Here is a 22,083-nt window from a genome sequence, read left to right on the forward strand (position 1 = left end):
GGATAGCCAATGAATTTTCTGTTGTTTTTAGAGTGAACAACTTTTTTTTATATCCTAACATTTTTATGCCAGCTATGAAAAAGATAAATAAATATTTATGACATTCACTCAATTCTACAGTAACTACTAAGTTGCTTGTGTTCTCACTCTGGTTTGAAATGTGCATATTTCAGAGGCTGGGAGTCAAGGCTCAACCCTAAACGAGAACGCCACGGAATGCTGTCATTTACAGACACTACACCCACTCAACCGACTTACTACGGGGACTTGCCCGGGCAGCAGGACATAACAGGCTTCACCAAGGCAGCTGTAGAGTCAGACACACATAAACCTCAGTGCTGCCCAGCAAACAGTGAGCAACACACTGGGATTGCCACGGACGCCGGTTTTACCGAAGTTTACCCTGTATCAGAAGCATTTAATCAAGAACAACAGAAGAGGTAACTGCGGAAACACACAGAAATAAACGAGGACCAATTCCTACCATCCAGCTGTCTTGCAGAAACTTTTCCTTACTAAAAATGGCCCAATTTACCCCTTGGTATATTTTTTGAACTTCCATTTGAGAGAGATCTATGTAGTCATAACATAATAATTATCAAGAACAGGCCAGAATCAACCAATGAGGGGGTTCATGAGTCAAAATCAGCCGGATATCTTTAGCCTACAAATGTTATTTTTCTGTTGTTGTTGTTGTATAACTAATTTCGTGCCACATTTTTAAACTGATGGACTTCACATTTAAAAAACAGATTTTTGGGGATGCCTGGGTGGCTCAGTTAGTTAAGTCTCTGTCTTTGGCTCAAGTCATGACCCCAGGGTCCTGGAGTCGAGTCCTGTATGAGGCTCCCTGCTCAGTTCTTCTCCCTCTGCCTGCCACTCTCCCTGCTCCTGTGTTCGCGCGTGTGCTTTCTCTCTCTCTCTCTCTCTCTCTCTCTCTCAATCTGGCAAATAAATAAATAATTAAGTCTTTTCAAAAATTTCTAACTTTTCTCAATAGAGCTGAAGACACGGCTACTTTGGTCTAGAACTCTCTTATGGCAACCCTTGGCTGAAGCTGAATAGTAGCTAACCCAGGGCCCCCCAATGCCTCCCCTGGATTGTTTCATTCAGCAATGTCAACTTCACGGTCTTTGTAGGCACCAGGGCTTGCAGGTATGGTCACAGGAGGCCACTGAGAGACCATTAAAACACACCATACCTGCCACATACCCATCCTCATTTCACCTAAATAAATATAACCCCATTTCTCCTTAAGACTGCCCATTCACCCGGGGGAAGAGGAGAAGGGTGAGACCTGCCCAGAAGGGCACATAAGGAAAAGGCTGTTTCACCACCGGCCACAAGCAAGGCTAACATGGCGACCAGGTACTACCTTCATGGCCTCCCCTTCCCCGGCTCTGGCCAGCTCATACCAGCTCATTCAGGGCTCACCATACATGGAGGTGCCCATCTCTACCTTTACCATGGTCCCCTGACCTAGAATGTGCCTCCTCCATGCATTTGTGGATTTGTGTCTTCCCTGGTAGACAACAGCTGCTGTCACATTCACCCAGCACAATCTCTGAAACACATTTACATAAGAACGATCCATCAGCAAATCCCAGTTCACCTTCAAATTACTTAGCTGGGTGCTGGCAAAATTCATCTCTCAGCTAATTCTACTTTTTTTTTTTTAAGATTTTATTTATTTGACAGAGAGAGATCACAAGTAGGCAGAGAGGCAGGCAGAGAGAAGGGGGAAAGCAGGCTCCCTGCTGAGCAGAGAGCCCAATGTGGGACTCGATCACAGAACCCTGAGGTCACGACCTGAGAGGAAGGCAGAGGCTAAACACACTGAGCCACCTAGGTGCCCCTAATTCTACTTTTTGTTGTTGTTGTATTTAGCCACTGTGTTGTCATCTGTGTATCTGGGCTTCACACACCAATCCTCGACCTTGAGAAGAAAGCCTATCTTTTGTGGCCATTTCCACGGAGCCCACCATTGTGCCAATACCCTGCAAGGGCACAGTGAATACTGGGTAAATGAGTGACAGGACAGAGCACAGACTACTTCCCCGTAAGCCATTACCCCTTGTAATGGACACAGAGGTAACTATCCTCCTCACCATCACCCTCATCATTGCTACCACCCTTGCCAGCAGCACACCATCTCCATTTGCTAAGAGAGCAGAGACCCAGGGCACACAGCCTGAGGCAAGGCAGCCAGGGTCCAAATGCATGCCTCTGTGTCTAATGTCACTGCAGGGCCACCAAAGGGGCTGAAGGGACCGGCATCCCAAGGACTGCGATTACTCAATGGGCTGCCGCCTCCTTTTTCACACCGTCCCAATTTGAAAACAAAATGAAGACAACTGCTGGTTTAGATCACATCCAAGGGAGAGTTGCTATCCCTACCAGCAACCTGCACTACACCTGGCAGAGAGCTAGTTGAATAACGGACGCATAATTCAATGCTGACGTCTTTACCTACAGGACATATCTCATATCTTCTTCCTCTGGAGTTTTCTATAAGTTATGGATTAATAAACTTTCCCTAAGAATGCAGCCTTATTAATCTTGCAAAATACTCAGAAAAAGAAAATATTTTATTATGCCCATGTACCGTGAATTATGATAAGTCAAGTCCCATGTGTGCTGACAAGAAATAAAGTTGCTCTCTGCAGCAAATTGTATTTGTGATCTGGTTGTTTCCACTCCAGTCGGATATGGAGTAAACAAAATAACAACCTGTGCGTATCCAGATGTGTGAAGACAATAGGGTCTGTGAAGACAATAGGGGCCACAAAGGTCACAGGCAACTGTGACCCAGTTTCCAAGGAGAGAAAGAGAAAATTAGCACATGGTGGCATTTCTTCAAGCCCCTCTTCTTAAAGCCAGGAAAGCAAGCAAGCAAGCAAGCAGAGGCACAGAGAGAAGAGGTCTGTCATCAGTCAACTACTAAATGCTCTTCATGATATTGAAGCCTGCCTTTTCAAAGGGAATAGCTGTGTGGCTTCACGTAATCTACTTTACTTGTCTGAAGGTGGAGGGGTGAGGAAGAAAGGAATGGTCGATGGGCACCAGGCACTGTTCTAATTGCGTTGCTGCTCTCCCTGTGGGTCTGATTGTGGCTGAACAATTAGAACAAAAGCATGAGTAAGAATTCATTTTCCAGTGGAGGCTCCAAGCGTTCAGGGACTTGCCCATGGCCATGGACCTAGTTATTGCTCAAACCTTGGTCTAATGGTCTGGAAAATGGGAATGGTGACACCCATCCTGTCTGTCTGGTAAGATCAGAAGCTGAATAGTTTGTGCATGAGTGTGAGTACGTGTGTGTGGGTGTGCAAATGTGTGTGTCTATGTGAAATGCTACAAAAGAATAAGGATCACAGTTGGAGGGCAGATTTACCTGTATGTTCACTCACCAGCTGGCTTCCTTCATTCTGACACTTCAACGTTGGAAGTCACCAAAGCTTCAGACCTAAAGCAGCATGGACTGCAAAGGGAACCCAAGCAGTAGCAGCTCCACTGAGAAGCCCTTGGTGACCCCACGACACATGGGCCAGCTCCCCAACCTCAACGAAGTCTCCCCATCTATAGACTGAGTGGGCTGTTAGGCCAGGCTACCGAGGAACCCCGCTCTGGCATTCGGTGATCCCGGAATGGCTGTACTGCTTACCAGGAGCACTGGCCCAGAGCTGCCTATGATCAGGCCACGTTTCCACTCCTTCCCCCTCTGTCGTGTTGAAACACAGGTTCACAATCCAAACTTCCCAGGTCTGATGTGTTCGGAATGCAGATTTTATTCTGCAGTTTAGAAAGGCAGCATGTCGCATGTTGCTTGTCACACACTTAGCTTTTAGGTATCTGGACCACCCCTAGCTTAGGCTCCTCCCTCCATAATCAAGTTCATCAATACCTCTCAAGCCATAGGTATGACTGTTCACACTCAGGCAGATCAACAGACATGATAAGTAGTGTCGTGTCCATTGAGATCAGATCGGGTCTTGCCATTCAATGAATTATAAAAAATACTGGGACTTTTCAGAGTCTTCTAGATTTGGGAACTGCAGAAAAGGGACTGTCACTGTTCTACTCACCAGGGCACCTGGCACGGACGTAGCTCCCCCACGGCAAGATAGAGATTCAATGCCAGGGGTCCCTCTCTCAGTTCAGCAAGGGAGGTTGGATGGGATAGCGTGGGAGGGCAACTATGAGGAGGAACAAAAATCACACTACAGACCTTTAAGACCTTTTGTGGTTGTTGATTTCATGCAATTTCTTTGATTTGATGAAAGGGGAAGGACAAAACAAAACAAGAAAAAAAAAGGAAGCAAGGTTAAGGAGGGAAGGAGAGAGGACAGGGCAGGAAATGCACAGTTTGGGCATAAAAGGAGCCAAGGACTGGTCCCAAAAGGAAACATTTAAAATTACAACAGAAAGCCCTTATTTTGTTTCCAAGATTCAAAATAGTTCACTAAAGAGACAGGACAATCTTCTCTCTACTGCAAAGTAACTGTGGTAGGTACCATAAACCAGAAGGAGCAAGAATCCAGGGTGAACTTCCTTGAAAAGCTAAGCCTCTGAGGCGTGGAAGACAAGTCAACACGGCCCTTCAGAAACTCTCAATCTTTAGCGGAATCGAAACAGACATGGAGCCGAACAACATAGGACATAATGAAGTATGGTGTTTAATAGAGTCTGAGGCTCCAGAAGCCTGAGAATGATACACATGCCTGGGAAAGGCAGGCACAGGGAGGCATCAAACTTGCCTGAGCCTATGCTGAATGACTCATGCTTTTTTATTTTTAAAAAAGGACAATGTCAGTCCATTCTCCCAACCTTCCTCCCAGCCACATTAACTTATGGCTACTGGAATCAAGACTTCTCTCTCCACTGAAACATTTGGAGCAGTCAAATGTATACAGAATGATATATGACCCACTCCTATGAACCCATGGAGAGCAAAGAGAAAATATGGAGTGTTATCAGGGTAACCAAGTGATCAGCTTCTCAGTCCCATAATTTTGCCTTAAAATGACACCCTTTTTTTACATCAACCTAAATTAGTAAGACATGTATTATCTTCACCCCAGAAAATACAATGAAACATGATGACACAATGTGAGAAAAAGGAGAAAGGTACCCCAATAAGCAAGGAGAGAGGAAAATTTTAAAATTTTATCCACACCAATATCCTAGGCATAACTTCTGGAGAGAAATGAGTATCTCCTCTAGGTCCTAAAATATAAATAATATTTGAATGGGAAAAATGTGACTGGGAGTGGGTTTATGAAATAGTTAATAACATAAAGAATTCCAGAGGGGCGCCTGGGTGGCTCAGTGGTTAAGCCTCTGCCTTCAGCTCGGGTCATGGTCTTGGGGTCCTGGGATTGAATCCCATATTGGGCTCTCTGCTCAGTGGGAAGTCTGCTTCCGCCCCGCCTCTGCCTGCCTCTCTACCTACTTGTGATCTCTCTTTCTGTCAAATAAATGAATAAAATCTTTAAAAAAAAAAAAAAAGAATTCCAGAGAAAGACACAGAGAGACAGCAACAGAGAGAGAAGGATAGCAATTGGCAAATAATCATCGTCCCTCGGGCCATAGGTAGACGTCTGTCCTGCTGTCCCCATTTTTGCAGATATGTTATAATGTCTATGCATAATGGTGATTCCTCAAATAAAAAAATGCTTCAGTCTTTCACATGATCAACACAATATACTTGAGGATGGTAAGTCAAGGTGGGGAGGTGGGGAGGTGGGAAGAATACCAACGTGGGTACAGGAGACCTGGATCTCTATTCCCACTCAGCTTGATGACCCGAAACACCTTTTCATTTTCCTAGATCAGTGGCTGCTGGAGGTAGCAGCAACATTCACTGACCTGAGATGTGCCTGGAAAGTCAAACCACACCATAGCTACTGGCCAAACTTTGGCCCTCAGGGGCCGGATGACTATGGCTGGCCTGAAATGCCAGACCAGTGTATCAGGAGCCAGACTGGCCCCAGGTCATGTTACTCAGACAAAACAGAGTGTCTAACCAGTGAAGTTTGTTGCTTTACCACACACTCCACAACTAGAGACATCCTTCAAAGACCCTGCCACTGGAACAAGATGAATGACTATTACGGGGTTTGATTAAGTCCTCGGCACTCCATTCCTCACTTCTGCATTCCCACTGGGCCACTGGGACAAAGGGCATCCCCTGCTCTGTCCATCTGTGAAGGAGGATGGAGGTTGTTCTGGACATCAAATGAGAGCATGCAAGACACCTAGTAATTTTTGTGTTGGGGGGGGCGGTGACTCTTAAGCAGGTTCCATACCCAGCACTGAGCCTGATGCAGGACTCGATCTCACAACCCTGAGATTATGACCTGAACTGAAATCAAGAGTACTACGCTTAACCAACTGAGCTAGGCACCTAACACTTTGTAAGCAGTCAGTGAGCACCAAATTTTTTCCCTTCCTTCCTAATCCCCTACCACCCAGAGCAAGAAATACAGGTGGGATATGATGAAAACTAATACATAATTAGAAAATATAGTTTTTAGAGATAGCATTTATAATAGCAACTACAGAAACATAAAGCACCCAGAAATAAATCTAGTAAGAGTGCATAACTTTACAAAGAAAATTACAGTCTGTATTGAAAGACATTAGGAACAAAAAAAATGGAGAGAGGTAGCATGTTTATGGCTGGAAGGACTCAGTATCATAATGATATCATCTCCCCGAATTAGACTATAAATTCAATGTAACTCCAATCAAATCTCCAGAGTATTTTTGTGTAACTTTGAAAGTATAAAATGAATATGAAGATAAAAAGCCAAAAAAGAAAAAACACCAAGACACTTCTGAAGAAGGACATTATGGGGATCTCTCCTGCCAAATACCAAGATTTATTATAAAGTTATAATAATAAAGAAATGTGGTCTGGACAAAGAGTAGACAAAATATACACTTAGAAACTGACCCTAAGTGCCTCGATGACGCTTTTCTATACAGAAGAAAATTAGGAATAAAATAAATTGCTACCTCACACCATACACACACTCTCTCTCTCCGTGTGGATTACAGAACTTAATGTGAAAGGCAAAACAATAAAACTTTTAGAAGATAATAAAGGAGAATATCTTTAGGACATCAGGATTTAAAAAAAAAAAAGATTTTCTTAAATAAGACATAAAAAGTACTAACCATAAAAGAAAAGATTGATAAATTCAACCACATTAAAATTACTAAGTTAGATAGCAGAAGGTTGGCAAGACTCCAACTTCTATGTAGCCTATAAATCTATTCAGTTTCCCAAAGGAATAAATTACAGTAACCTTTTTGCATTCACTATGTTCTAACAATACATACCAGAGCTCAGATTCAGCATATGGTTGGCCCATCTTTGACTCCATCCACAAGTGGATTACCAGCACTTCTGGTTTAATTTTAATGTCTGAATGGTTGTGTTCTATATTTAGAACTTTTGTGAGCATGCATATAATTCCGCTCAGAATGTGTCCTCCAATTCAAGACAAGCACCACCATGTGCCGTCATCCTAGCCTATGGGCATCTGTAGGCAATCATGTGGGCATGGCAGTCTACGGCATTTCTTCCTGACCCTCCGTGCGCTGTCTGCATTGTTGAAGCATTGTTGATGGTCATTCGAACCCAAAGCTGATCCTCATTCTATCTCTTGGAATTTTACTCCTGCTCTCAAAATTACTCAGAGAAATCAGTACTGGTGAAATCAGAGGAAGAAAATCATGGGAGTGGATTGTCAGCCATGATCAACGTCCAGCCCCATGGGAAAAACTAAGCTACCATCTCCCATACAACCACGATTTCGTACCAAGAAAAAGTCTCCCCCCACTGAGACTACGGGTCTCCCACTTTATTCATCCTTTTATTCTTTCTACCATGTATCCCTCAGCAATATTCCAATACTCACTGCATGCTGACATGTAAACAGGAGTAATTCAGGAATACAGGCTAGAATAACATAAAAGGAAATGTCTCCCAAATATGACATAAGTTTCAGATGGAGCTTTTTCAAGATGTCCCTTACATATATCAAGAGAGATGCTTGTGTTGGCATGACTGTACCTAAGGTCACACCCTGCTACTGACAGTAAGTTATTTCTTGGGGCCCTAAGTATAAACCTTCAAAGTACTTGATGTCTGGGTACTGAGTAATTACATTGTAATTTATAAATATCCTTTCTGATTGAAAGCACTTGGAGTTATTTTTCCTGTAATGGAAGTAGATAGCTGTTTTACTGAATCACCTATTTTAATATTGCAGATTTGGGCAAGTAGTTATCATTAATGATTCCAAAAGATGTCAAGAAAACATGAAAAGGACTTATAGTCAGTAGCTGTTACTATTCGCTTACAGATCCAGATTACAAAACAAAACAAAACAAAAATGAAACAAAAAAAGTTTTCAAGATCTCTGATCACAAAGAATTTCAATACTGTTAATGAAAAATAATTACTTTTCCCCAATCTTCATTACCACGTGAACTTAATATACCCCATGAGAATACACACATTTAGTTAAATTCAATTCAGCAGAAATTTATTGAGCATCTACTACATTCCGAATACTGTTAAAAAGAGAAGCCATAGTTCTTCTTCTGAAGAGCTTATAAATGTCCTTTATTCCAGGTACAGAACAACAATTCCTGGACAGAACAACAACTTCTTTATTATCTCTGTAGTGACAAGCTAGAAACTGAATGAGAATTCAAAGGAATTTTTTGTCTTCTAAAAAGAATATTCAAAAGAATTATATGGAATCATAAACACCAAATTTAGGATGGTGGTTACCTCTGGCAGAAGGGAAGGAGATATGATCAGGGAAAGAAGGCTTCAACTGTATTTACATGGCTTTATTTCTTAAGCTGAGTGTTCTCAACTTTTTTGCGCTGCTTTTTTTTCTTTAAACATACTTTTACTCTATTTTTATACTTTTTTGTATGTCTCACATATACTATACTATATTTCAAATCACACATATTACTTTTATGATAAAATTAACTCCTTTTGGGGTGCCTGGGTGGCTCAGTGGGCTAAAGCTTCTGCCTTCAGCTCAGGTCATGATCTCAGGGTCCTGGGATGGAGCCCCACATCTGGCTCCCTACTCGGCAGGGAGCCTGCTTCCAACTGCCCCCCCCCAACCTGCCTCTTTGCCTACTTGTGATCTCTGTCAAATAAATAAAATCTTTAAAAAAAAATCAACTCCTTTTTGTAAAAATCATAAGTGATAACCTACAAACACATTCCCCACTCTATCTCATAAGACACTTTTTAAAAAGGGCCCCTTGAAATCAGGGGGCCTCTGGCAAGTAAGTTTAGATCTTAATGATTTCAATGAGCTTTCCTGCTTGCTTGCTTGCTTTTACTTCTTACTGAAGTTTTAATATGTCAGTAAATACCATGTCTTAGCAAGAGTGAGTTATGTTTTTCAATGCTCTTCAAACTTTTGGGGGCACAGAATTTTTTTCCTTCTGTATGTTCATTCTTTTAAAATACTCATAACTATCTTGGGGAACCCTAGTGTTTCTTGGAACACAATCTGGAAAATGCTCTACAAAATAATCCATTTCAGTCACATATTGTACACTACAGCCACACCCAACTTTGCCTGTCTCCAAACCAATGACGAACCTTCATGCCCACCGATCTTTACCCACACAGTTCTCCCAGTATGGATGCCTTCAAGACCTGAGAAATTCTTGGTCAACCTTCAGCTTCCAGCTGAAATGCAATCTCCTCTTTGAAGCTTTCCCCTCCTTTTCCTTTCTTTAGATGTAATCAATTACTCTTCTGGAAGCTTCTAGTGCCATGCAGATATTTTCTGTACCGTATCTCACACTGTGGCAGTAATTTATGCATGAGGCAGAATGCCTAGACGGCAGAGACTGCACCCTCGCTCATGGTACTGTTCATAATGCCAGGCACAAAGCCAGAGCCAGACACAAACTAGGTGCTCAGGCAAGTATGCGTTAAATAGGCATGGAAGTGATGTCTATGTGCATTCCGTGAGTTAGCTTCCTCCATTTCCCAGATAGTCTCAAAGACATATTTGTAAATTTTCAGTCTTTACTAGCAAAAGTGACACTAACAAGAAGAGATACAAACCGATCCAAAGACTGAAAGCGAAACAAACTCTGAGACAAAAACAAGAGGAGGAAAAGAGGGGGAAAGGAAAACTAACTGATGGACCAACAGATCACAGTTGTCCAGGCAAGAACCAGAGACACTGACCAACAGTGAGAGTCAGAAATTGAATCTTGGAGCCAATATACCAAGTTGACTATTTTGCAAGGCTCACTGTAGGTGGTCGACAGGGACTGGGGTTCACCCTGAACGGTCTCATCTGTCTGGGACTGCCCTCCTCTCATTTTTATCCCCTAAACAACCCATCTTGGCCATCACAAAACTTGTATCATTTTGGCTGTGAGTTGTTTTATTCAGCAAAAATTTTATTTCTGTTTTCCTTTCTCTTTACGAGAATCCCCCACTGGCATTGTAGATTGGTTATATGTTGGGCTCAAATAATAATAATAATAATAATAATAATAAAAGCAAGCTGGCAATTTCTCTCCAATAGTATATGCTGCATATTTCATGAAATAGAAGCTGGAGGAGTTTTATGATTCCTGAACCAAAACCTTCCCATATCTGAGAACTAAGTGGAAGAAAAACACAAAGAGCATCTCACAGAAAAAGAAAACCAATCATTTGTTCATTTGCTCTCCAACCTAAGGGAGGTGTTCAAGTCATCAACTGGTGTGTGTGTGTGTGTGTGTGTGTGTGTGTAACATGGGTTCATATCCTGACATGCATTTCATAGATTTTTAGTGCCAGTTTTCATGGGTATAAGTGTACTTACAAGAAGAGGGGTTTTCTTTTCCTATTGGACATATTTTCAGTACAGAACATCTGACTGGCTCCTGCTCCTAGTCTGGCAACACTCCCTTTCCTTCAAGGTTTGTTTATACTTCAGGCTACTTCTCTATCCTGGTATGGGAGGCAATCTGGTCCAGAGGAAAAAGCAGTGGACAAGAAGCCCAAGAATTCTGGGTTCCAATGGTGTCTCTCAGCCATTATGTTTATATGTTTCCTTCAATCTGACTTGTTTTCCAATCTGTAAATGGGAAGAATTGACTATCCTAGTACTAGAATCCAATCAATCAGTCATTTTATTTTCCTCAAAACAGTTTCTGAAAAGAACAAGTCCATAGAGAGTTTAGCATTATGTGTACTTCCCAATTCCTTTCACAAAGAAGATAAATATTCAAGGAAATATTTCCAATAAACTAAAAAAACAAAAACAAAAACAAAAGCCAACAACAACAAAACCTTTCTCTGAAATCCTGAACTATATCTCTTTCTCCCTATCTCCTGTTTAGGAAAAGAATAAAAACAAAAACATACTGTTAGGATACTTAAGCCTTGGGATATCAATGACAGAGACCTTTGTATTATGAAAGGGAAGAATCTGGCTTTCATTTGAAAGGTAACACATATAGCTAAGTAACATTATATACTCACTGCTGTTCCAAGCACTTGGTGTTAATTCCTATAATTGTCTTCACAGACATAGGTGGTGGGTACCGCTGGCAGGGCTGGAGGAACTAGGGTCTGAACTCAGGCACTCTAGCACCCAAGTCCAGACTTCTAACTACCTGTTATGCCACCTTTTAATTTTAAGAATCTCAGCTTATCACAGTTGGTAACAGACAACAGCAGTAATGCAATTTCTGAATACCAACTTAAAGAATACTTTGACAGCACAGACAGATGTGACCATACTGACCAATACCTATCATGAAGTCCCAAGTGTTCAAAATGTCTACCATCAGCCCAATGCCCTGTTGATAACACAATACTCATTTTGTTTTAGCATCTGAGCCTTGGGAAAAACCTGTCACTTGCTCCTGCCAGAAGTCTATTCCATGATTCCCTTAAGTTTTACAGCCACCACAAGAGATAGCTGGGATCACCCCTCCACACAGAGCAGCGGTGTGCTGCCACACAGGCCCAGGAACCAGAAAGCCTGGATTTAAATCCCAGTTCTAGGGGCACCTGGGTGGCTCAGTTAGTTACTGGCAACTCTTGATTTTGGCTCAGGTCCTGATCTCCGGATTGTAAAGATGAGGCCCACATGGGGCTCCATGCTGATAATGGGGCCTTCTTAAGATTGTCTCCTCCTCCCTTGCCCGCTGCCCCTCCCTGCTCATGCGCACTCTCTCTAAATAAATTAGTAAATAAACAAACCCTAGTTCTATACCTTACTGGTTTTGTGACCTTGGACCAGTTACTATCTCTGTGGTAACTGGTTTCTTTATCAATCAAAGGGGAATGAAAATACAACTATCAACCTATGGTTATTCAAAGATTATTCATGGTTATTTAAAGATTAAATAAACTAATGAATGCAAAGTGTTTAAAAGGGTACCTCTTAGTAAGTGCTCCAAAAAGGTAAACTATCCTTTTTTTTTTTTTTTTTTTTTTTTTTTTTAATAGAAGAGGTGATTTACCAAACATCACAAAGTCAGGATTCCATCCTGGCCTTCCAATGCCAAATATCCTCTCTCCTTAGCAGGACTCCAACCTATGACCAAAAGTTACCATTCCCCTGAAATCCTGTTATCTGTCAAAGGGCCCAATGAGATAGCTTTCCCTATCAAATTGCTCGAAGAACATACAATGTAAATAATACCGTCCTTGTTTTGCAAATAATGAAACAGAGGTTTGGAGAGGTCAGGACACTTATCCTCAATTACTTAACTCACCCAGTGCACACTCTTCCTCACAGTAAGCCCTAAATAACACTGAAAGTTCCTGACAACAGACTTCAATGTAGGCAATTTTTTAAAGTGCCATCTAAAAGATATAAACTGTGATTTTCTTGCTTTGTTAGCTTTATTAGTTTGAGAGAGGGATTAAATGCCTGCAAAAACCAAAATGTTTGACTTGAGTGAATTATCAAAATGAAATGCTGCTTCAGTTAGATTCTTCATCTGCCTGGAGGGTGGCTCCAGGCATCCTTATATCCACCAAATGCCATTTTTAGGAAGGGTCCTATCAGGTACCAAGCCAACCCCCCATCCCTTTAAGGGAAATGACTTTGGAGGGCAGAGGGGAGTGAAGCAGCAGATTCCTCTCTGGCCTGGGGAAGAGAACAAGAACAATAAGTGATGGCATCTCTTCCCTGCAGCCTCCTACAATGGTGTGTCTTGTAAATGAAACATACTGTGAAACAGCTTGTGAGATGAGCTTCATCAACAATAAGTAATTTTTATTCAGATTTTATTGTTGAATACAATGAACATGATTAAATGTTTCAGATATGCCTATTCAGACCTTAAGCAAACCACCAAGGGGAAAAAAAAAAAAAGAAAAAACCTAGTAAAAATCATCCTCTAAATCTGCTTTAGGAAGAGATTTAATTGCCAACTTGATGCTTAGAACTGAATTCCCACTTGATAGCGGCACTGCTCCCAAGAAGACTGTAGCAATACGTTTGCACTTCCCACCTCGGCCTCTGCTCTCATCCCTGCCGATCCCCTCAGCGTCGCCAAATAGTTACAATGTCAGTCTTTCAAATCACTGCATTTTGAACTTCCTAAACCTTTATGAGGGCCTCTGTGTATAGAAAAGAACAATAGCACTTCAAAAGCTATGTCTGTGAGTTCTTCAATACTCCATTTGAATGCTGGGGTTTCAATCAAGGACATCAGCAGACAATTTCTGATTGCTTAGAAGTTGACTTTTACACAGCTCTGATTAGGTTGCCCTTCTCAATAGGAAATCAAGAAAATCTTTGATCCCTTTCAGATTCCAGAATTGTCACCAAGCCCTGCCAGGATAGGAAGTGAGAGAGGTGGGGGAGGGGGTTGCCGTTAAGTGTCCCTACTCCAGCCCAGCTCTTCTCCCCCTCCCCCCCCCACCCTCCCGCACATCTATCTTCTCGCCTGTTCAACTCAGGATTCCAACCAGAATCACTCATCGTTGAGATAATAAAAACAATGCGCGCTAATTCAGGGGGTGGGAATGGTTTATAATTTTATGGATTTCCTGAAGACCTATAATTGGCACATAAATGTACAAACGTGAACCGGATAATTAGGGGGTTCTGAACGTAAGCCACCTTTAATTTATATAATTACTTGAAAACATGTTAAGTGTTATGAAGTATCAGCGGAACCCCCACAAGGTCTTTATTCAAAAACCATCAACCCTGTGAAAGTGCGTGGAACCGGTCAGCAGGAGGGGAGCAGGAGGGCGGGAGACGCGAGAGCGGATTCTCGCTCCGGTCCCGGTAACTCGCTGGAGCGTCTTAGTAGCATCCGCCTCGGAGGACTCGCTCGCCCGACCGCCCAGCGCCGGGACAGCAAAAGACGCACTCGCTTCCTCAAGCTTTCCACTCGCGGCTCTTCCTAAAGGATCTAACTCCAGGCGTGCCCGGGTCTCCAAACGTACCCGCCAAGCACCGACCCACGCGGGCACGCAACCACGCTCGCCGACAGTCGCGGGAGCGCACGGATGCCCGCGCCGGGGCGCTCTCCGCTCCGCCCGCCGCGGCCGAGCCTCCGGCTTCAGCCAGCGTTCGTTTGCCGAGCGCCCCCGGCCTCCCCACCCCCATCCCATTCCTTCAGACTCTCCCAGCCCAGGCGGAAGTGCCCAGGCAGACCCCCAACAATGAAGACTTGTGTGATGCAGTTGGGGGTGGCGGGTAGTTTAGAGTGAAACATACACAATCTGGCGGGTCCGGGAGCAAGCAACGCAGGAGCCAAGTGGCATCAGCCTCTCCAAGCAGATTTCCCCTGTGCCGACTCGCTCTTCCCCCACCCCCGTCCGGTCACCAGCACCACCAAGGGGGTGGGGGGGCTGCGGGGGGGGGGGGAGACAGGCGCCTTAAAAAGTGCAGAGAAAAGACGCGCCCTCCCACCTGGGGTCACAGTAATACTCCGCGGGACGGAATCAGCCGAGGAAGGAGAGTCCCGGCAGCAGCAACCACCTCCGTTTTGAAATTTACTTTGTGCACTCATCCCATGGCTCCCTTCGGACGAGCGACACGATCTCCCCCATCTCTGTCTCCCTGCGTCCAGATTCTCTCGGCGGTTGAGCCCTCCGGTTAGGGCTTTTTTTTAGGAGACGAACCACGGGGATTTTAAAGTTTCCCCAATAGGAGAAAAAAAGAAAAAAGAAAAAGAAAGCAAGCAAAAACAGAAACAAAAGCCCTGAGCTCTGGTTCCCAGGCACAGCATCCAGTCCGGAGCCGAAACCAAGGGGGCGGGCCAGGGAGGAGAGCCACCAGGGCTGCGGGGAGCCTGGAGAATTCAGGACAGAGCGGGGAGCAGCACAGAACGGAGTCGACGGAGGACTCGGGAACGGCTTGGGTCCGGAGAAAAGCGGGGTCCAGCTCTGAGGGTGTTTGCGAAAAGGCAGGGGTTATAGGAGAAACCCGCTTGTTCGACAGTTGCGGGCAGAGCCGTAGCTCTACAGAGGAGTGGGGAAGAGGGTCCGGCCACGGGAAGCCGCTCGAGAGTCCGGGAGATGGGCTCCGGAGTAATGGGGAGGTTTTGGAGGGGAAGGGAGGGCTCCGAGGTGGATAGAACCGGGTTCGCGGCAGGGGGGAGGGAGCAGGGGTTCTCGGAGAGAGACGAGTGTTTGGGGTGAGGACGTCTGGAAAGAAGACGCGCGCGGTCAGAAGTAAGGAGACTCGGGGTGGTGAGGGAGAGCCAGGAGGAAGGAGCAGAGGTCGCTCCTTTTCCCCCAGCAAGAGGAGGGAGCGGGCGGAAAACTGTAGTCGCCATCCCCGCAACACCCCCAACCAAACTCCCACGACGGGCGCCCCAGGAGCCCTCCTCGGCGCCCGGGGCCCCAGCGAGGGCTTCCCCCCTGTCCCCGGCACCTGCTGGCGCTGAACTCGGAGCTGCGCTCGCCCCGGCCGCGCCTCACCTCCGCTCGCGGACAGCATCCTCCTCCGCTGTCGCAGCCGCGCAGGAAGCGGCTCCCCATGCCCGGCGGGCAACGGCACTCAGGCGCGCTCTCCAGCCCGGGGAAGCCCCGGCGAGCGCCGCGCAGGGTCCATCCTCCCCGGGAGCCACGGGCCCGCGTCAGCGCCGGGGGAGGAGACCGCCGCGCGCGCAGCCCCGCCTCTTCCCGCGGCCCCCTCCCCGTCCGCCCCCGCTCCCGCCCGGCGCCCGGCGACGTAGCTCACCTGCCGGCTCCCCTCGCTGCCTCCCCGCCGACTGGTCGCCCGGCCGCCCGCCCGCGGCGCGCCCTCGCCCGGGGCCTCGGCGCTCCGGCTCCGACACCCGCCCCCGCTCCCGCCCGGACGCTTTCCGCGCCGCCTGAGCGCGCTCCGAGAGCTTAGCCGAGTCGCGGCGGCGGCGGGGTGGAGGAGGCAGAGGGAGCGAACGAGCGAGCGGGGGCGCCGCGGTTCGCGGTCGCGCCTCTGGAGCCCCTGCGCTCACTCCGCATCCCGATGCAGACGGAGGCGAGCGGAGCCGAGGGCGTGGGGTCTCCTCCCCAACCGCATCGCGCCGAGCGGGTGAGGGAGGGAAAGGGTCAAAGCTCCCAGCCTCGGCTTTCACAAAGTAGCCAGTGTTTTTCGCCACCGTCCCCACCAGCAGCAGCGCCCTCCCGACCTGCCTCATTTTCCCCTAGGGTCTACTCTTTTATATCCAAGCCTCCAAACTTCTCGCGCGCTCCCAAGGGTAGAGTGCCGGCGAGTGAAAACCAGAGGCGGGTTCGGCGAGGGCCGGCTGCCCCCTCGCCCCTTCGCGGGAGGGGGCGCTAGTTCCCAGCGGCCAACCCTGGTTAGGCAGCCCCGCGTCTCCACGAAGGCTCGCCTGGAGAAGGCTTGCATCGCTCACGTTGCCCTCAGTCCTAGGATGGGACTCAAGCCCCTGAGGGTATGCGGGCTGGACTGCTCGCCCCACTCGCTTTCTTAGAATGCTCGGGAGAAGACAATCTGCAGATTCAGGTCGCGGCCTGCACGGGAGAAGGCCCCAGCCAGTAAACAGTTGCTCCCCTCCTTCTGGTCCTAGTTTACAAAGAGCTACCAAGTTGCAGAAAAGACTGTGTTGGTCTGAAAGTCTTGTACCCGGAGATGGGGTTCAACTCCAGTAAATGTCTGGTGTGGTATAACCTGTCTCCAGACGCCGGAATGCCAGGTGTGGGAGAGAGAAAAAATCTGATTAAGGACTGCCTATTGGGAACAGGGCCGAGAAAGGGAAGAAAAGACAGGCAACAGTTCCTCAAAAAGTTGATTTTTTATTCTTTTGAGGGGCCACACTTCTGTCGTCCAGCTGTGTAATAATAAAGCTAATGTGGCAGGTTTGGGTTTTGGTTGTGTTTTTTTTCCCCCCTCATAGCTTCTGTCACTCACCCATGAAAATTTAATGAAGCATTTAGGGTTATTACCCTCAGAGTCAATGGGCTAAAAATATTTAGCCTAATGTACTCCTTGTGGAGCCAATACGTCCATAGCTGGTACATACAAAGTCATCGAGAGACCCTCCCTTTCTGCACAAAATTCACGACCCATTAAACTTATTCTGTAATAACAGCTTCTGTACAAATGGAAGCCCGAGCAAAGGGAGGCTGTCATGCTCCTCCTGAAAAGATAGCAATTTACATGGAGACAAAAAAATTGGTGAGGTCATTGGCAGGATGCAATCTTGGGAGAACAGTTGATCAGAGGAAACTCCCAGCAAGGTGGGAGGGAGGTGTCACCCTTGGTACTACTGTTTCTAGCACTTCTGGATGTGACCAGCACATCTAAAGGCGAGGACTCGGGAAAGGCTCAAGTCTCTCCAACTTTTCTAAAGTTCTAGAAAGTGGGAAGAGTTGCCACCAAATGCTTATGATTCATTTAGTAGGAAATTCAGGCTCACCAGGCAACTCTATTAAGATTTAATAAAACACTTCGGTATCATCCTCTATAAAGACAGACTGCAAGGTTCTGAACTCCATAGAGAGAAAACAGGACAAACCAGAGAAGACATTGTTGAAGTAGTAAGAGAGAGTGCATAAAACTGTTAGGCACGGGCGCCTGGGTGGCCCAGTGGGTTAAAGCCTCTGCCTTTGGCTCAGGTCATGATCCCAGGGTCCAGGGATCGAGTCCCGCATCGGGCTCTCTGCTCCGCCAGGAGCCTGCTTCCTCCTCTCTCTCTGCCTGCCTCTCTGCCTACTTGCGATCTCTGTCTGTCAAGTAAATAAATAAAATCTTTAAAAAAAAAAAGAACTGTTAGGCACTATAGGCATCTGGGACAAGTGTCAAACCTAAGGTAATCGAACACAGGTCTAACTTTTCATTGACTACCAAAAATCACTGAAGTTCCTCAATGCTTTGAGGACAGTCACAGGACATCAAAACCACTCACCTGCATTTTAAGACTCTGCATATAACATTCACTGCCTCCCCCCTCCACCTCCTTCTGTTTTCCAGGGGTGTTACAATTACAGACTTTGAAGGGAATCAGGACGCTGAGCTGGCCAAGTAATAGAAATGGAAGAGGTTCAAGTAAAACTCTCTCTCTATTCAATGTTGAATAAGGTCAGCTACAGAAACTGGGCAAATTCCCATTACATCCAACAGGGGCAATAAGCCACAGCAGTTCCCAAGTCCAGGCTGGAAGAAAGTGTAACATATAGACAGTAAGTGCACACGAGCTGCTCACCAAGGACTTGGTGAAGACACTAATACTCTTCTGGGTTAAACCCCAAACCAAGTCTTAAAGCACTATTTTGAGTTATTGTAGTAAACATATCAAGAAAGAACATACTTAAAAAGGTGTTGTTTTTCTTTTCTTCTCTTTACATAACAATGTCCTTTTTACTAAATGTGGCATAAAGAAAAAAATCAATAAACATTTCTTTACCATCTACTCTGAGAAACTGCAAAGTAATAAGAACAGCAAAGATGTATGCATTGTATATTGTGTTCCATGCACTGTGCGGAGTGCTTTCCATATATTTACTCATTTAATCTTCATGGCAGCCCAGTGAGAGAAATACCTCTTTTAACATGTACTGGATAGACTGCCCACTTTGAAATCTGATGGGCCTGAATCACCTTTGACAAGCTACTCACCTTTCTGCACTCCAACATTCTCTACTCTACTATGGTGTTACCTGCTTCATGAGATCACAGCAGGTCTTAAGAGAGATAATGCAGTAGACACAGCTAGCACCAAAGGAATCACCTAGTAAACATTGGCTCTCCTCCTAGAATAATGCCAAAATAGTTCATTTTAAATCAACAAGCATCTATGGCGTTCCTTTTATATATCGGGCTCTGTGCTATGCAATGGGAATGATGATAAATCAGAAACGGACTCTGCCTTTTAGGAGCTGTGAGTCAACTGAATAAAAAAGCAAGGGCATGGGTAGGTGGATGGGCACAGAGGAGTTTTATTGAACTTCACATAATTCATCCCAATGCACCTGATTCTCGAGCTACACAGAGGAGCAGCCTGTATGAGTTACTGTTTGAAACTGACCCAGGATTAAAAGTAAAACCAAATGTCAGAAATCATAAATTCAATTAACAGAAATTACTCCTCCTATGAAAGGAATGGAAGGTAGCTCATTTTGTGTAGTATATATTATTAAAATTTAGTTTATTCCTATAATTTTTTCCAATAAATAAATAATTTCGGGCCATAAGCTCTGGGGGTTTCAAACACAAATTATTACATAGCTGCTGTTTGTTAAATAGTTTCTAGTGCTTGCATATGCCAGGAATACACTAATATTCTATATATATAAAGCTCTCAAATTAATAAAATTTTGACTAATGCTCAGTAGGAACATTTCCACCCAGCTAGAGACATCATGTGCTCAAAGTATACTAGTATATAGAATGCACAAAATTTCAAAAGTTAATACCTAAAGAAAATGAGTCTTGCACAGGCCTTTCATTCAAGTTCATGTTAACACTAAGATTCTATTCCTTTACTCAAGAAGTGTTTGCTGAGGGGCTCCTGGGTGGCTCAGCGGGTTAAAGCCTCTGCCTTTGGCTCAGGTCATGATCTCAGGGTCCTGGGATCAAGCCCTGCATTGGGCTCTCTGCTCAGTGGGGACCCTGCTTCCTCCTCTCTCTCTGCCTGCTTCTCTGCCTACTTGTGATCTCCGTCTCTCAAATAAATAAATAAAATCTTTTTAAAAAAGAAGAAGAAGAAGAAGAAGAAGAAGAAGAAGAAGTGTTTGCTGATTGTTTACTCCATACCAGGCACAATGCTTGGCATTGGCAAAGAAAGAAAACAAAAAACAAACAAAACAAAAACAAAATTCGTTCTCAAACAACTCAGAGGCACACAAAGGCCATACATCATTATGCTGAATTCTGATCCATGCTATGGTAGTGTTAAGTACAGCATGCTAGGAGAATATCAGATAGGGGCATTTAACACAGAGTAGGATGTTAGGAAGACTTCATGAATGAAGTGATATCGTCTCGAAAGATGAGGAATAACCAAATGAAGCAGGGAAAGGTATTTCAGGCCAAGAAAAGAGAATGGGCAAATTCTCTCATGAGGGTGGAGGGGAATGGATATAGTTAACTATATAGAGGGAAGCAACGTAAACAAATTTTAAAGGCTCTTGTTTGCCATATTAAGGACTTTGGAATTTACTGTGAAAGGGCTCAGATTTTTTATAAAGCAAGAAAAAATATTTTGCAATCCTTACAATAGCCACATTTCAGATATGTTTCTTACACACCCTGGACTCAAGCAAGATGTCCAATTGCCATTTTTCTTCTGAAGATTAAAAAAGAAAAGAAATATCTGTAAGTCTTCATCAAAACAGAAGTCTCCTTTCTTTTATGATGCTGGCCTTTCTTGATTCCAGGGAAAGGTTGTGTGGCAGTATTATGACTAAACTTGACTCTGGTTTACAGTTGCTATAAATAGCCTTCCTTTTATTTCTCCAAGGAGGGTGTGGAGGGGACTAGCAGCACTACAATTGTATTTATGCCACCAATCTGCTCTTTTTGGCTAAATGCATAGTAGAAACAAAGCGCAGAGCTGAAACGATCATCAAAAGGCTCTTATGTTCCAACACAAATCCCAATTTTTTTTTTCACTCATAAAATGGAGCGTAAGTGGATATTAGTGCTTGAAAATAGGAGGAGCCTGGAAGCTATCAGGAAGACCAAGTTCCCGGAGCCTACAGAGTATGAGAGCAGGGAAGAATCATAATGCCAAGGGATACAGTGCCATGTAGTTTGTTGCTATAATGTTCAAGTTATGACAGATACTTGGTTTTTTGGCTTCTCTGCAGCCATTTCCCCCTTCATTGGTAAACACCACTCAGATTTTGTTGGGGAATCATTTCCTCCACTCAGTGATTTGGTTTCCATTTAGTTTTGGGAGAGTTGACCCAACCCTGAACTCCAGAGATAGACAGGTGCAACACATCAATTGGCCACAATTCAGGGATGGTCCAATAGACCCGTGTACTTTTGCTAGAGCAACTAGGGAAAATGCTTTCTCCTTACTGCTGTTCCAGAAACTGGAAAGATGGTAAGCCTGTAGCTCTAAGAACCCATTCCATAAGAAAAGCCTTCAGAGATCAGGAAAACACAGATCAAAACCACAATAAGATACTACCTCACACGAGTCAGAATGGCTAAAATGAATAAGTCAGGAAAAAAACAGGCATTGGTGAGGATGTGGAGAAAGAGGAACCCTCTTACCTGTTGGTGGGAATGTAGACCGGTGCAGCCACTCTGGAAAACAGTACGGAGGTTCCTCAAAAATTTAAAAATAGAGCTACTCTATGACCCAGCAAATGCACTAGTAGGTATTTACCCAAAGGATACAAACATAGTGATTCAAAGGGGCACATGCACTCCAATACTTTTAGCAGCAATGTCCATAAGGGCCAAAATATGCAAAGAACCCAGATGTCCATCAAAGGATGAAGGGATAAAGAAGATGTGGGATATAAATACAAAGGAATATTACTCAGCCATCAAAAGACTGAAAACTTGCCATTTGCAACAATGTGGATAGAGCTAGAGGATATTATGCAAAGTGAGATAAGTCAGTTACTCATATGTGGAACTGAGGGAACAA

At 44.8% G+C, this 22,083-nt stretch overlaps 1 protein-coding gene across 2 annotated transcripts in view; it reads right to left on the reverse strand.

The window, feature by feature from the left end:
- DAB1 (DAB adaptor protein 1) overlaps positions 1-22,083 on the reverse strand; it is a 591,361-nt gene that overhangs the window by 382,735 nt on the left and 186,543 nt on the right. The window contains exon 1 of one of the 2 annotated variants that reach the window (XM_044238332.1): positions 15,953-16,084. The exons of the other annotated variant lie outside the window; for it this stretch is intronic. The gene's annotated coding sequence lies outside the window, so the exon portion shown is untranslated. Of the gene's footprint in view, positions 1-15,952; positions 16,085-22,083 lie in introns of those variants that run through there. 2 annotated transcript variants of the gene reach the window in all.

This window comes from Neovison vison, chromosome 2 (assembly GCF_020171115.1).
Source record: "Neovison vison isolate M4711 chromosome 2, ASM_NN_V1, whole genome shotgun sequence".
Taxonomy (NCBI): domain Eukaryota; kingdom Metazoa; phylum Chordata; class Mammalia; order Carnivora; family Mustelidae; genus Neogale; species Neogale vison.